The sequence below is a fragment of the Phascolarctos cinereus genome, unplaced genomic scaffold (genome assembly GCF_003287225.1).
Source record: "Phascolarctos cinereus isolate Bilbo 61053 unplaced genomic scaffold, phaCin_HiC Scaffold_2;HRSCAF=192, whole genome shotgun sequence".
NCBI classification, from domain to species: Eukaryota; Metazoa; Chordata; class Mammalia; order Diprotodontia; family Phascolarctidae; genus Phascolarctos; species Phascolarctos cinereus.
The window spans coordinates 145,376,462-145,391,455 of NW_027555625.1; the positions used below are offsets into that span (position 1 = coordinate 145,376,462).

At 43.4% G+C, this 14,994-nt stretch overlaps 1 protein-coding gene across 4 annotated transcripts in view; it reads left to right on the plus strand.

Moving 5' to 3' along the window:
- Positions 1-315: 315 nt before the first annotated feature.
- The window catches only part of ZNF395 (zinc finger protein 395), a 75,253-nt gene continuing 60,574 nt past the window's right edge, over positions 316-14,994 (plus strand). For all 4 annotated transcript variants that reach the window (XM_020988686.2, XM_020988695.2, XM_020988679.2 and 1 more), the window contains exon 1: positions 316-459. The gene's annotated coding sequence lies outside the window, so the exon portion shown is untranslated. The remainder of the gene's footprint in view (positions 460-14,994) is intronic.

The window sequence follows — 14,994 nt, forward strand, 5'->3', positions numbered from 1 at the left end:
GTGCAGCGCATGTGCAGGAAGAGCCGGGAGAGCCAGCACTTATTGAGCGCCCGCTGTGTACCCGGGGGCCGGAGCCCTGAGCTGCTCCGAGGGGAGGTGTGGACGAGCCACCAACAGCGTGCGTGCGTGTCCGGAGGGAGGAGGCGTGGGTCTTACTCGCGCGGGGCGGGGAGGAGGAGGAGGAGGAGGAGGAGGGGAGGAGAGGGAGGAGGAGGAGGGAGGAGGAGGAGGGAGGGGTGGGGAGCGGGCAGGGGGAGGGAGGAGAGGGGTGGGTTGGGGGTGTGTCTCCCGTCCGCTCCCTTCCCGGGGCGGGAAATCCGGGCCGGGTTGTGGCCGCGGCCGCGTACGTGAGCGCTGTGTCCCGGCGAAAGGCTGGCCAGGTGGGCGCGCACGGAGCCAAGGCGGGCGGGCTGCGCGGGGCCCGGCCGGCGGCGCTGGACGAGCGAGGCGAGCAGCGCGGTAACTTCCCACGCCCGCAGGACCCCGGGAGGGGCGCGGGGCTGCCGCGGGCCCGGCGTAGCCGGGGCACGGGCCGGCGGACTCGGCTGGCGGTGGAGGGGGGGGGCGATGCGGCAGTGCCCCCGACGGGCGGAGAGGTGGGGGGGTGCATGCCCGCTGGTCCGCCGCCTGCTTAGCTCTCTCTGCTCCCCGACCCCCTCTTCCTCCTCCTCCCCAACTTTGCGCCCCTTTTCTCCCCCGACCCCCGACGGCTAGCGTTCAAGGGCGCCTTTTGCCTCCGCTGCCTCCGGCCCCCGGCGCAGCACTCGCTCCTCCCGCCCGCTGCTTTCAATCTCCACCCACCCACCCTCCGGAGCCTGGCTTCTGGATGCCTCCCGCCGCCGGTCCCACCCTCTTCTCCCGCCCTTCTCCTCGGCCCCCCTCTCCCTGTGCTCGGGGTCCCCTCCCCGGCCCCCCGCGGCCCCTCCAGTTGTGCACGGTTTCCTTCTTCCTCCCCGGCCTCTCGACTCTCTGGAGCATATTGGCCTGCCCGGTGGGGGCCTGGGCGAAGGGAGTTTGTGCGGTGGAAACGTGATTGGAACCGCAGAATTCTCCTCCGCTCCCTTATGGGGGGAGACACTCAGAGTTTGAGGTTTTTAACTCCTTCACCTTGGGATTGGCTCTGAACGTGGTGAAGGGTGGGTGGGGGGAGTGAGGAGTGTGTGCGAGTCTCACTGTTTTCCCTGCAGGAGCAGGCAGTTTATACCAGCAAACCCCCCCCACTCCCAGATGGGCTGGGAGCGTTTTGACCAGGCAGGCCGGGCACGTTCCCATGATACTAGACCACTAAGGCACCGAGGTTATGGTGCTGCCCACCACTTTCTGGAAAAGAGCAAAAAGTCCATTCCTTCAGTCGGTCATCTATAGGTCCAGAATAGATAAAGCATTTATTAAGCACGCTGTGCAAATAGACACTCCTGAGAGCATACTCTGGGCAGAGTTCTGGGTAGGGGAAATGGAAGGCCTGGTTTCTGTTGTCAAGGAATTTACAACTTCAGGTTCTGAACAAGCCCACTCAATTCCAGTATGTATAAAGTGCCTACTATGTGTCAGGGCCCTGTGGGAATACCAAAGAAGGATTAAAAACCTCCACCTCTAGGAGTGTACACTCTGGTTGAGGGAGACTAGGGAATGGGCATTTATTAAGGGCCTACTATGTGCCAGGCATTGGGCTAAAGGCTTTATGAATAGTCTCATTTACAAGACACTGTAAGTGCTGAATGCATAAATAACTGTTAAGGAAATTTAAAAAAAAACAGAGGGGTGGATTTTAGCAAGAAAGAATTCCAGGAGGAGGTGAGTTTTGAAAGATACACAAACTGGGAGATCAAAAGGTACACAGACTAGGAGATGGTAAACAAATTTGCCGTTTCATCAACAAGCATTTCTTAAACGTGCATTTATTAAGCACCGACTCAGTGCCCAGTGAGTATTAGGCTCGGAGGACACAAAGATAATAAAAATTAAAGTCTTTGCATTCAGGGCAATTGCATTCTTTTGGGGGAAGGACAGGTACACATATAGGAGTGTAGAAAATACAAAGTATTAAATAAAAAGTAATTGTGGGGAAGCACTAGCAACTGGGGGAGGGGATTAGGAAAGGCATCACAGTAAGAGTAGAAGGTCCATTCATTTAACCAATGAGAGGTACAAAAGAAGTGTTAAGGCATAGTTCTAATACTTGAGGAGCTTGTAATCTTATTGAGGAGACAATAAGTGAAGCAGTTAATTAGCAGTAAAAGGCACTATAATTAAATGCTAGAACAATGCTGGCAAAATACGTGCAATAACAGTTAAAGGAAGTGATTGATCATTATAGGTAAGAAAAATTGTCAAGTAATGCCTCTGTTTTCCACAGTTAAGCAAATTTTTGAATTCAGCAAAAATAGGTACCTACTGTATGCAGAATACTACATGCTAGGCACTGGTGGGAGATACCAATATAAATACGACAAGTTCCCAGCCTTCGTGTAACTTATAGATGAGTAAGTTGATATAGCACCTATGTATGTGATCTTGCCCTTTCCAGATCTAAATCAATAAAACTATAAATTAAATAAGTAATGCAAAATAGAATGTGTTAAGAGGACAAGAGACTTGAAGAGGTGAGACTTAAGCTGCGTCCTTAAGGATAAGTGAGATTTCAATAGGGGTAGGGAGGAGGTTGTTCTTGGGGTGGATGGGTCTTGTGCAGGTAGAAATAAAACATGGCTTCTTTGGGTGATTGGTGAAGAGACCACCTTGGCTGGATCAGAGGGTATCTGTTGAAGAAGTACTTTGAGACTAGATTGAGAAGGTCCTTGAATGCCAGACTGAGATGTTGAACTCTCTAGGTAACAGTGAGCCATTGAAGGTTGTGCAGTATATGGGACCAAGTGTAAGAGGAATAAGCATTTATATAGCATCTGCTATGTGCCAGATATTATGCTGAATGCTTTACAAATGTTATCTCATTTGATTATCACAACAACCCCGGAGAATGGGAAGTAGTATTATCCCCATTTTACATATGAAGAAACTGAGGCAGACAAGTTAAATGACTTGCCCAGGGTCACACAGGAAGTGTCCGAAGCTGGGTTTGAACTTACATCTTCCTGACTCTTGTCCTAGCTTTTGAGTTCTGGCTCATGTAAAGAACTTTTTTTTAAAATAGGAATTGTTTTTAGGACATTGCGCGGAAGACCTCAGATTCCTCGTTGTGGCCGGGAGATGACCCTGGGTTCTTGAAAGCTTTACCAGGGGTGTAATTTAAGTTCTGGGTGGTCCTACTAAGCTGGAAAGTACTGCATATTGACAGACTGTATGCCTGTCACCCAAAGACCCTCCTTGTTTGGGGAGGCTCAATACCAGTTGACAACAGGAGGATGTAATTTTTAAAATTTGTAACAAGTCGTGAAGTATCCATGAGGGCAAAAAGGGGTTACCATATGCCTTGACAGAGGATCTTCCTGCACTGGAAAAATCCTTGGTTCTTGTATTGCTTTTAGGACCAATTAAAGCAGCAAGATCTTGGAAGCAACCAAGAAAGATGGAGGTTTTTGTAATATTCTGGATATAAGATAACGAAGCCTTGGACTAGGGCGAAGATTGTAGAAATGGAAAATAAAGGGTGAATTTGAGACATTAATGGCAAGAGAAAATGGTAACAATGTCGGGGGCAGAGTAAAGAACAAATGAGTAGAAATTGGTTTCAAACTTGAGACTAGGAAGGTGGAGTTACTTTTGGTGGTAATGGGGAAATTAGAAAGACATGTCTGTTTGGGGGAGGCATGGTTGACTTTAATTTTAGAAGTTTCAGCTGTTTGGCAAAGCATCTATATGGAGAGAAATGTTTATTAGGCACTGGGAGATGTCAGCCTGGTGAGAGGACAGAATTGCAGATGTTGGTTTTTTGAGTGGCATTTAAACCATATGAGTAGATGAGCCCTTGAAGGGAATGAGCTATATGGGGTAGTCCAACCCAACTCAAAACTCACCAGGGCCAGATTCCAGCTTGCATTGCCCTTAGCTCCAGTCCCAGGCTCTGTGTCAGCTCCCAAAGGCTACACCTGGCTGAGACATGGGGTGAGGTAAGAGTAGGAAGGTTAAGTTGGAAAGGAGAGGAACCTAGAGTCAGGAAGGTCAGCAACTGCAATAGGATTTGGGCTTTCCTGAGAGTAAGTTGGTATAGTGTTTGGAAGTAGATTGGCTTTAGGTGATCTTGGCTGAGTCCTCAGCATCCCAAAATTATTCTTATTATTAGGCAGTTGGGGTTAAGTGACTTGCCCAGGGTCACACAGCTAGTGTGTCAAGTGTTTGATCTGAGGACGGATTTGAACTCAGGTCCTCCTGACTTCAGGGCCAGTGCTCTATCCACTTCACTACCTAGCTGCCCCTCAACATTCTTAATACAAGCTTGCAGACCAGTGAGAATGGTTCCATTTGACCCTGTCTTGAAGATAAAAGGGGAAGTAGAATTTGGAGATTTGGGGACAGGAAGGGACTTGGTCAAAGGCAAAAGTTGGTGGGGAGAAAAAGAAATTGTATGCTGTGCAATCCTTGTTCCTTTTGGTTTTTGATCTTGAAGTATCCAGTGAGGGAATGGTGTGAGTAGACGAAGTTATATCAGCATATGTATATATATGTCTCTGTGTATGTGCATGTGTGTGTATGTATATACATACTCATATAAAATATATGCACATTTATATGTGTACATACACACTCCTACGTGATCTATGGGATTAGTGGAGTAGGAACCTAATTCACTAAATTCACTAAACACCTGTAGTTAAGGCATCTTGAGTTTCTTTTCTTTATCCCCTTTTTAAGATTTGAGAATCCTGTATTGGACTTGGCACCTCACCTAGACTGAAGGCATGGGAAGGAATCTTGGGTCTAGGAAACACTGTTCACTCCAGGGCTGGTGTCCTTCCTGTTCCACACTGTTTGCTTCTGACCTGGAATTGGGGGTGACCAGTGGTTTAAAACACAGAGGGGGACTGTACTTCCTGTGGCCCAAGCTCTGCGAGCCAGTTCACTAGGTGGATTTAGTATTGCTTAGCTGCTTCCTTCGGTCTCAGATTGCAACATCGGAGAGTTGAGGGTTTGGGGGGGATGTGTTGTATGAAAAGATCGCAGAGCTGCAGGATGAGCACTATGCTATTCTGTTGTGGGGTTGGGCATGAAGCTGTGGCTACTAATCTTTTCTTTCTGAGGGCAAGGACAATGAATTATCAGGTGAGAACTGCTTCCCTCAGTCATATGTTACTCACTATTACGAAAAAAGTACTACGTGGATGGCAGGAAATCTAAGTCCTACTGGATTATTCATTGCAAGGGATTTTCATTCCTGTTTGGGTATCTGCTGTTTTTAAAGCTATTCTTCATGGGTGTTGTCAGAGATGCAAAGGATGTACAAGACAAGGGCCTTACCCTCCATGAGCTTGCAGTCTAGTTTGGGTCATGTTGTATTCTGAGACTCAATTTCCACATCTCTAAAATGACCAGGGTAGGGTGAATTGTTTCTAAGATAAGGATTCAGTGATTCTACTATAGAAATTAAGGGAGCAAGTGGGAAGAACATTTTCAGGTGGGGCAAGGCTTTATAGAGGAGGTAAGATTTGAATTGGGCCCCTGAAGAGTGGGTTTCAAGTCAGGGTTGAGTATGCCCTGTGTTTGAACCAAGGAAGAAATAGGGCTGAAACACTTGTTATGCCCTGTGTTTGAACCAAGGAAGAAATAGGGCTGAAACACTTCTTAACAGCTAGCATTTATGTAACTCTGGGAAAATCACTCAACCTCTATTGCCTCACAAAAAAACCCAAAAAACAAATAAGCAAAAAAACCCAAAAAACAAAACACTCCTGGTTTTCCAGAAGAGGAAGCTGAGGCCAACAGAGGTTAAGTGACCTGCCCGGACTCACACAGCTAGTAGGTGCCTGAGGACAGTTTTGATCTTAGGGCTTCCTGACTGCAAGTCCAGTGCCCTAACCACTGTGCCACCTAGCTCCTCATTGGGGAATGATGGGAAACAAGATTGGAAAGGTAGGTTGAAGCTGCGTCATAAGAGAGTCTTGAATGTTAGGCCAAGTTTTATTTACTTTATCTGTTAGGCAGTGGGAGGACATTAGAAGTTCTTTAGAAGAAAAGTAACATTTTGAAAACTGGCCAGAGAGGAGGAGAAAGGGAGAAAAGAAGAAGGGGGTGAGAGAGAGAGGTGTTGATTGTGTACGACTGATTTGTTGTAACCAGATCAATGGAATACTAATTCTGAGCCATTGGTTGAGATTTTTGTAATGTTTTTGGTTTGGAATTTTCCATTAAAGTGTTCATTCTAAGGAGATCTGACCTGTACTTTGCATTTTAAGGGATACCTCTTGTGTGTTGAAGTCACCCCCATTCTTTCTTTCACATACTAATATAAATGAATCTTGTTATATACTGACTCTGTGATGTCATTCAGTCGCTTGGTATGTCCAGATTGCTTGGCATTACATTCCCAGGAATTGGTCACAAGGTGTGAAATGCACCTCTTGCCCCTCAGCATGAAAGAGTGAAATCAGAAAGGATGATTGTATGGCCATCTCTCTCTATCCCTGAGAAACTGTTTCAGTTACAGGGTAACTGAAGTTCTGCAAGGCAGACATAAAGATTCAGAGTTTCTTCAGGATGTTGATTCAACCCCAGGTTATTTCTGGTCTGAAAGACTTTCAGGAAACCAGATTAATTCTGGTTTGTAATCAGGCTGGTTTGGTGTGGAATTGCCATGGCTGTCCAGAGAATCAAAATCTTTGCCATGGCCCTGGAACTGATACCATCTCCCAAGTACCCTACAGGTCAGCAAGATTGGACAGGGACACGTTGTTCATGCTGCTATATGTAAGGCAGAAAAAACCAGAATTCTGAAAATTGGGTTTTTAAGCATTTTCATCAGAATACCTTTTGTTAATTACTTCAGTTAAAAATACACTAACAGTTATAGAGTGTAAAGATAGATTACTAGGAACCAACATGGGTTCATTAAGAACAAATCAATGCTACACTAACCTCATTTCTTTTAAAAGTTTTAAAGGGCCTCATTAAGTTGATAGATTAGGGGAGAGACTCAGCCATTTTGATTTTAACAAGGTATTTGACAGATGACTAAATACATCTGGGCCAGCTGATAGTATCCTTAGGTCAGGATCAGCATCTGTGCATTAACTATGTATAGCTTTTTTTTGGTATAGCTTTTTAAGCCTTTCTTTGGCTTTTTTAGTTAAAGCAAAGGTAGGAATTAGTAGCTGTATGCTGATTACTTTGAGCAATGGATTGCCAGTGTAATAGGGTGAGTAAAGTCTCAGGCCTTATCCATCCTTCCACCATTCTCGGTCCCCTTCTTAGTTGCTGGCCCTATTTACGTATGTTCTCTCTTCTCTCTCCCCCTGGGCTTCCTTTTTCTTATCTTCATTCCTCCTTGTTCATGTCTCATGGACTGAGGCCCAGGTTCTCCTTGCTTTTCAAGGTGACAATTAGTTAATCTGATAACGTCATGGAGAAGGATCTATTACCTCCTAGAATCCTCGATTTAATTCCTAGGTAGCGCATGCCCATTATAATTTGGGCCTTTTAGAGTCAATCACTAACTGGTTTGGCTTTATTATCATGTTAACTTGTATAAATTAAGCAGAAGAACAAAAAGAAGCATAAGCCAGTATAGATAAGATTGGTAAAAAAAATTCTCTGGCATTGATTGGGAAAAATATAAAACATAACATGGCTCTTCAAAAAAACTTATTTTTGGGGGGCAGCTAGGTGATGCAGTTGGATAGAGCACCGGGCCTGGAGTCAAGAGGACCTGAGTTCCAATCTGGCCTCGACACTTGACACTTATTAGCTGTGTGACCCTAGGCAAGTCATTTAACCCCATTGCCTAACCCCCCCCCCCAAAAAAGGGACTTATTTTTGAAGATTTTTTTGATGCCAATAAGTTGCTGATATCTTTATTAGAGGAATTCAAAGCTTGTTCAGTTCAGTAAATTACACTCAAAGAATGTTGATTAACAACTCTATGTCAGGAAAGAGTGATGTGTCTCTGGCAGAGTGTGACAGGACTCTGTCTCTGGTCCTTTCTTGTTTGACAGTTTTATCACTAACTCCCTAAAAAAAAGTTCTGCTTACCAGATTGGCAATAGACAGAAGGTTGAAAGGGCTGGTTAATGACATATTAGAGATGGTTGATATGTTAGATGACTGAATCAAGATGCAAAGTGATCCCTGCAGAATGAAATGCTGGGTTGAAACCAAGAAGATGGAATTGAGCAGACCTAAATAGAATATATCCAATTCATGTGGCATAGATCTGAGAGGTATGCTTATGTCTAGATCACAGGAAATAATAGTCATATGGCATTCTTATTTTGGTCATCCTATACCTGGTTTATTGTGTTGAATTCTGGGGTACATATTTTAAGAGGGAATGAACAGAGTCCACAGGAGAAGAAAGTCTGACACTTGAGAAAAGGTTGGAAGCACTGGGAATGTGTGGAAGAAAAGGAGTTGGTAATTAACTTCAAGTATTTGGCAGATTGTCTTGTAGAAGAAGACTCAGAATTGTAGGCTGTCAGAGCTGGAAAAGCTCCAGAGGATGAGATTAGGACCAATGGGGGGATGTTGACATAAAGTAAATTTCCTCTCAATATAAGGGAAAAGAGGCTTAAAGTAGATCATAAGAGAGATGAATAACTAGAAAAGTAGGTGAGATGATCATGTAGTAAGAGACAAGAATGGAAGGCTTGCATGTCTAGAACTGCCCTAGCATATTGGATGCCCTGTGGAGGGCATGGACCAGCATTACACAGGATGAGGGAGTACCCCTACCAATTAGATAACAGATTTATCAATATATAGAAGTACCAAGAACTCTGTAATTACTAGGACTGTGAGGAAAAACAAAACGTGGAAAAAGAGCTATTCTATGAGAGAATTCTCCATTACTGGAGGCTGGGTTATCACCTGTCAGAAATGTTGAAGGGAGTCCTCTAGACCTAAAGTAAGATCTCTTTGAATTCTTAAGGTTCTCAAAATGTAAGATATGATCATGTTGATTGGTATCACTAATGAGGCATTATGGATTTTAATTATATGGTGTCTGTGACAATGTATTTATATGACCTTTTGGGAAATGATTTCAAAACTAGATAAGCCACGAACTGACTATTCAGTGAAAACATTTATTAAATGTCTGCTATGTGCTGGAGATACAAAGGCAGAAATAAAATTGCCTCTGCCTTCAAAGAGCTTACCATAATAGTTAGAAAAACTGAGTGATAATGTAGCTAGAATACCAGCCTTGGGGTTAGGTGTCTAGGTGTGATTTTGGGCAAGTTGCTTAACCTCCCAAAGCCTTGGTTTTCTCATTTGTAGACTGGTAATAGATGGCTCAGTGAATAGAGCTGTGGGCCTGGAGTCGGGAAAACCTGAGTTCAAATCCAGCCTCAGACAATAGTTGTGTGACCCTGTGCAAGTCACTTAACCTCTGTTTGCCCTCCCCTAATACACTGGAGAAGGAAATGGCACATCACTCCAGTATCTTTGCCAGGAAAACTCTAAGGACAGCAATGGCATGTTATGATCCATACATAGGGTCATAAGGAGTGGGTCACAACTGAATGAGTGAAAAACAATAACAACAGCAGCAGTAATACTTGCCATACTTAATTGGGTTGTTTTGAAGAAAATACTTGGCAAATCTTAAAGCATCAGTTAATTGTGAGAGAATAATGATTGATTAAACCAGATAGGTGTCACAGTGGGTAGAGCACCAGACCTGGAGTCAGGAAGATCTGAATTCAAATTCGGCCTCAGACACTTACCAGCTTTGTGATCCTGGGCAAGTCACTTAACTTGTTTGCCTCAGTTTCCTCATCTGTAACATGAGCTGGAGAAGGAAATGGCAAACCACTCTAATATCTTTGCCAGGAAAATCCCAAATGGGGTCACAAAGAGTTGGACACAATTGAAATGACTGAACATTGTTGATTGATTGATTATCCATCCTTCTGTGGAAGAACTTCAGTAATGAGGAGCATATAACCTCCTTGGACAACCTGTTTCACTTTGGACAACTCTCATTTTTAGGAAGTTTCTCACATTTTAGCAAGGACTTTGATGAGTTTGAGAGTGTCCAAAGGAAGGCTACAAAAATGGTGGAGGACCTTGAGTTCTTGCCAGATGAAGATTAATTGAAAGAACTAAGAATGTCTTCTAGACTGAAGAAGAGAAGGCCTGGGACAGTAAGATTGATAGCCATAGATATTAGAAGGGCTGTCATTTGGAAGGGATGGCTTCTTAGACCTGTTCTGTTTGGCTGCCACATCTGAACCTAGGATCATAGATTTAGGACTAGAAGGAATCTTAGAGCCCATCTAATTCAATCCCTTCATTTTATACTTGAGGAAACTGAACCTCAGAAAGGTTCTATTGACTTGTCCAGGATCACAGAGAGATGGTAAAGGTGTCAGAGGTGGCATCTGGCCCATGTCCATTATTCTATTCGCTCTGCACTCTGCCTCCAGATGTGAACTAAACCAGGGCAGAGTACTGTAAGACTACTGCCTTTTGATGTGTATACGTTTATTAACTGAGCTTAGATCTGAGTTAGCTAGTTTGGCGGCTGTATCACGTAGCAAGCACAAGAAGACTTGTGAAGTGCTCATTAAACCTTGAAGCTCCACATAAATGTTAGTTCCTTATTGAGAAGGATCAGAATATGTTGGAATGATTACTGTTGGTGTTGGAGTTGGGGAGGATTGGATGAGTCCCACCTCCTTCTATGGCTGAGAATTTACTAGGCTAGAATACAGTAGGGCAATTTCCTCTTTAGTCCTGGCTGGTCTCTTTGTCCCTCCAATTATAGCCTAAGGTCACATTAGCTTTTCTGGCTGCTGTAAATGCCACTGTTCACTCATATTGAACTTGTCATCCACTAAAAACTTTCAGATCTTATCCAGCAAACTGCTCTCCAGGCAAGCCTCTCCTTGTACTTGGGAAATTGACTTTCTGACATCAAGAGTGAGACTTCACATTTATCCTTGGTATATTTCATTCTGGTAAATCTGGCACAACATTCTAGGTTGTCAGGATGTTTTTGGATCTTTATGCCATCATCCAGTATTTTAGCTATCTCTCCTAGCTTTGTTAAAGTGAAATGTCATAAATATGCCTCAGGTCTTTATTTATTATTTTTTATTAACCTGGTTAAATGACAGCAGAGAAACAATTATAGATCCCTGGGGCACTCCACTGGACACCCCCCTCCTCCATTCAGGGTGTCATTTAAATATTAGGGTCTGGCCATTCAGCTGGTTCCACATCTACATAATTAGACAGTCAGCTAGACCACCACCTAGGAGGTACAGTGGATAGAGCACTGGGCTAGAAATCAGGAAGACTCATCTTCGTGAGTTCAGATCTGACCTTAGATACTTACTAGCCTTGCCACCCTGGACAAATCTGTTTACCTTAGTTCCTCATTTGTAAAATGAGTTGAAGGAGGAAATGGCAAACCACTCCAGTGTCTTTGCCAAGAAAACCCCAGATGGGGTCGTGAAGAATTAGACACGACTGATAAAACGACCTAACAGCTAACTCACTGTTTTCTGTGTTGTCCACAAGGATATCATGAGATTTTTGTCATGCTTTGCTGTAATCTAGGTGAACTTTATCCTGGAGAGGCAGCTAGGTTGTCTCAGTGGACAGAGTGGTGGGCCTGAAGTCAGGAAGATGGGAATTAAGATTCGGCCTCAGACACTTCACTTAGCTCTGTGATTCTGGCCAAGCCGCTTAACCTGTCTGCCTCAGTTCCCTCAACCTCAGGATGGGAACAAAAATAGCATCTACCTCTCAGGGTTGTTGTGAGCATCACAGAGATAATGTTTGTAGAAGTGCTTTTGCTACAGTGACAGGTTGGGGAACCTTTGGCCTCGAGGCCACATATGGCCCTTTGACTGCATCGAAACTTCACAGAACAAATCCCCTTAATAAAAGGATTTGTTCTATAAAACTTGGACTCAGGCAAAGGACCTAGAGGGCCACCTGTGGCCTTGAGGCCAAAGGTTCACCACCCCTGGCTCTAGCACAAAGTGGGCAGTTTAGAAATGCTTATTTTCCCATCCATGCCTCCATGGTGAAGTTGTCTGACTTGGAATCATGGAAGACCTGGGTTCTAAACTTGCCTGTGATGCTTACTGGCTGTGTGACCATGGGTAAAACCTTTAACTTCTCTGAACTTCAGTTTCCTCATCTGTAAAAAGGGAATAAGATCAGTGGTACTTTCTTCAGCAGGGTTGTTGGGAAGGTCAGATGAAATAATGTTTGTCTATATCAAAAAAGGAAACAAAGTTAGGCCTGCAGGACCTGTTCTTCATGAAGCCATCTTGTTTATTTATGATTGCAGTGCACATTTCTGGATGTTTACTAACCATCCTTTTAATAATTGCATTGTAGGATTTTGCTAGGAATTAAATTCAGATTCATTGGCCTATATATAGTTTGTATAATCCACTTTCTAACTTTAAAAAAAAAACCAACAACAACAAAACATGACATTTGCCCTGCAGCACAGCACCTTTTATGTTTTCTGCATTATTCCAAAGGTCACTGACAGTATCTCAGCAACAGCATATGCCAGGTTTTTGTTTTTAAAGTACCTTGGGTTGTAGTTTGTCCTACCTGGGGATTGAACTCATTGAGAGTTGGTGGCTAAATGCTTTCATATCACTTCACTTATCTTGGGTTTCAACTCCCTGTTAACCATTCCTCCTTCCCCCCTCAATTCTCAGTCTATTGGGAGCCAGAACTCATCAATTATAGAATGGGACTGGATAGCCTACAGCCAAAAGCTATATTTGCTACTTTATAACTTTGCTAACTTAAAGCTGCCCCAAAACTTTTGGGACACCCCGTATATGTTTCATCTCTTAGATGACATCTCATTTCTTACCTCCATACCTTTTGTACTGGTGGCCCCCCATGTCAGATGTGCACTCCTTCCTCACATCTAATAGGATCCCTAGATTCCTTTGAAGCACATAGCACAGATGCCACCTGATTCAATCCACAGGCATTTATTAATTGCTTATTACATACCAAGCATTGTGCTCTGAATAGAAATACGAAAGTGAGAGTTTCTGCCCTCAAGGAGCTTACATTTCTGTTGGAGGGCGGGGTTTGCAACATACTCCCAAATATAGACAAATAGAAACTTCATACAGAATGATTTGGAGGAGGAAAAGCCAGCAAGTGGGTGAATAAGGAAAGGCCTGTTGAGGAACATGGTTCCAATAGGGTACATCCTGTGCAAAGACATAGTGGGTTAGACTATTTTGGCTGGAATGTGGAGCATGTGAGCAGGAGTAATGCGTAATCATTTGGGAAAGACGGGCTGGAGTCAAGATTGTGAAGGGCTTTGAATGCTACTCCTGGGAATTTGAGTTTTATCCCCGAGGTAATAAGGGGCCTCTGGAACTTTTTGTGCAAGAGAACGAAATGGGTTAGACATCTGCTTTAGGAAAATCACGTTCTCTGTGGAGGATTTGTTGAAGACAGGAAAGCCTGGATGTGGAGAGATCAGGTAGGAGCCGGGTGCAGTAGGAGCTGATGCAGAATTGAAGAATTGTCTGTGGCATGAGGGGAAGGAAATGGCCAGACTTGGCAATGTTGATTGAAGAGGTGGCCTTGACAAGATTTGGCAGTTGATTGAAGGAGGAGGCTCTCCCCCACATTTATTAGCACTCTTTCTTGAAATTACTTTGTATTGCTTTCTGTATGCTTTGTTTTCACATATGCATATGATGTATCCTCTCACTCTTTTCCCCAGAATATAAACCCTTTGTGGGCAGGGACAGTTTACATTTTTTGTGTCCTCCTGCCTATAACAATGTCTTACACATAGATGTGTTTAGACAATTGTTCATTGAATTCAGTTTGTCAATTCTTTTCCCTAAAATAACTGAATATTGGGAATTAGCATTTTGGGGGAAAATGAGGTTGTTGTCTGTAGCCTTGGTGAATTCTGGATCTTACCTTTGGTCTAGACCAGCAGTTCTCAAACCTTTTGGTCTCAGACCCCTTTTTTTTTACTTTTAAAATTTATTGGACCTACCCCAGAACCTTTAATTGAAATGAAAATATCCTATTGTTATAAAAATAGTTTTGACCCCACAAGCCCCCTTAAAAGGATCTTGAGTACTGAGAACTGCTGTTCTAGAGTCCTTTTGAATATAAAAAGTATGCTTAGTTTTATTGCTAGAGACATTATTCCTATTAATTGCTCTCTGTGTGTGACTGAATGAGATACAAGTATACTCGATTAGGAATGTTTTCTTTGCAAATGTGGGGTACACAAAGTTGAATCCTCATCTAAAAAGCACAAGGTTTTAGTAAAATAAATGAATAGAGAATTATTGGTCCAGTAGATCTGGGCAATGAAAAAAGTGTGGAGATAAAAAACTGCAAAGAAGGAGGGGCACTAGAAATTGGAGAAACTTTGAGTAAAAATATTCCAGAAGAATGTGGCCCTCTGTTTCTTCATCTATGAAATGTGGGGGTTGGATTTTGATGATCTCAGAAGTTTCTTCCAGCTCGAATATTTTGTGCTTCTTATTTAGTCTATATCAGAAAATAAGATTGTCAATTGATTTGAACTGTCAGTCTTTTTCATGTTTTCTTTCTTGACTGGTAGGACAATTTGATTAAATACAGCCTTCTTGCTTTATTTTAATTTGGTTTACACATATGATTTAGATCAAATCCTTCCTGACCTTTTTCTTGGTTGAACTTCAGATATGACCCTTAAAAAAAAAAGGCAGTGGGGCTAGAGGAGACAGAACACAGAGAATATATTATATAGAGAGAGCCCTGGAAGGGGAATGGGAGCTAGAGTTTGTCGAGTCTAAGCTCCAGCTTCAGCTCGACTTCACAGCAAATAGTCAGTCTGTCTCTCTCTCTCTCTCTCTCTCTCTCTCTCTCTCTCTC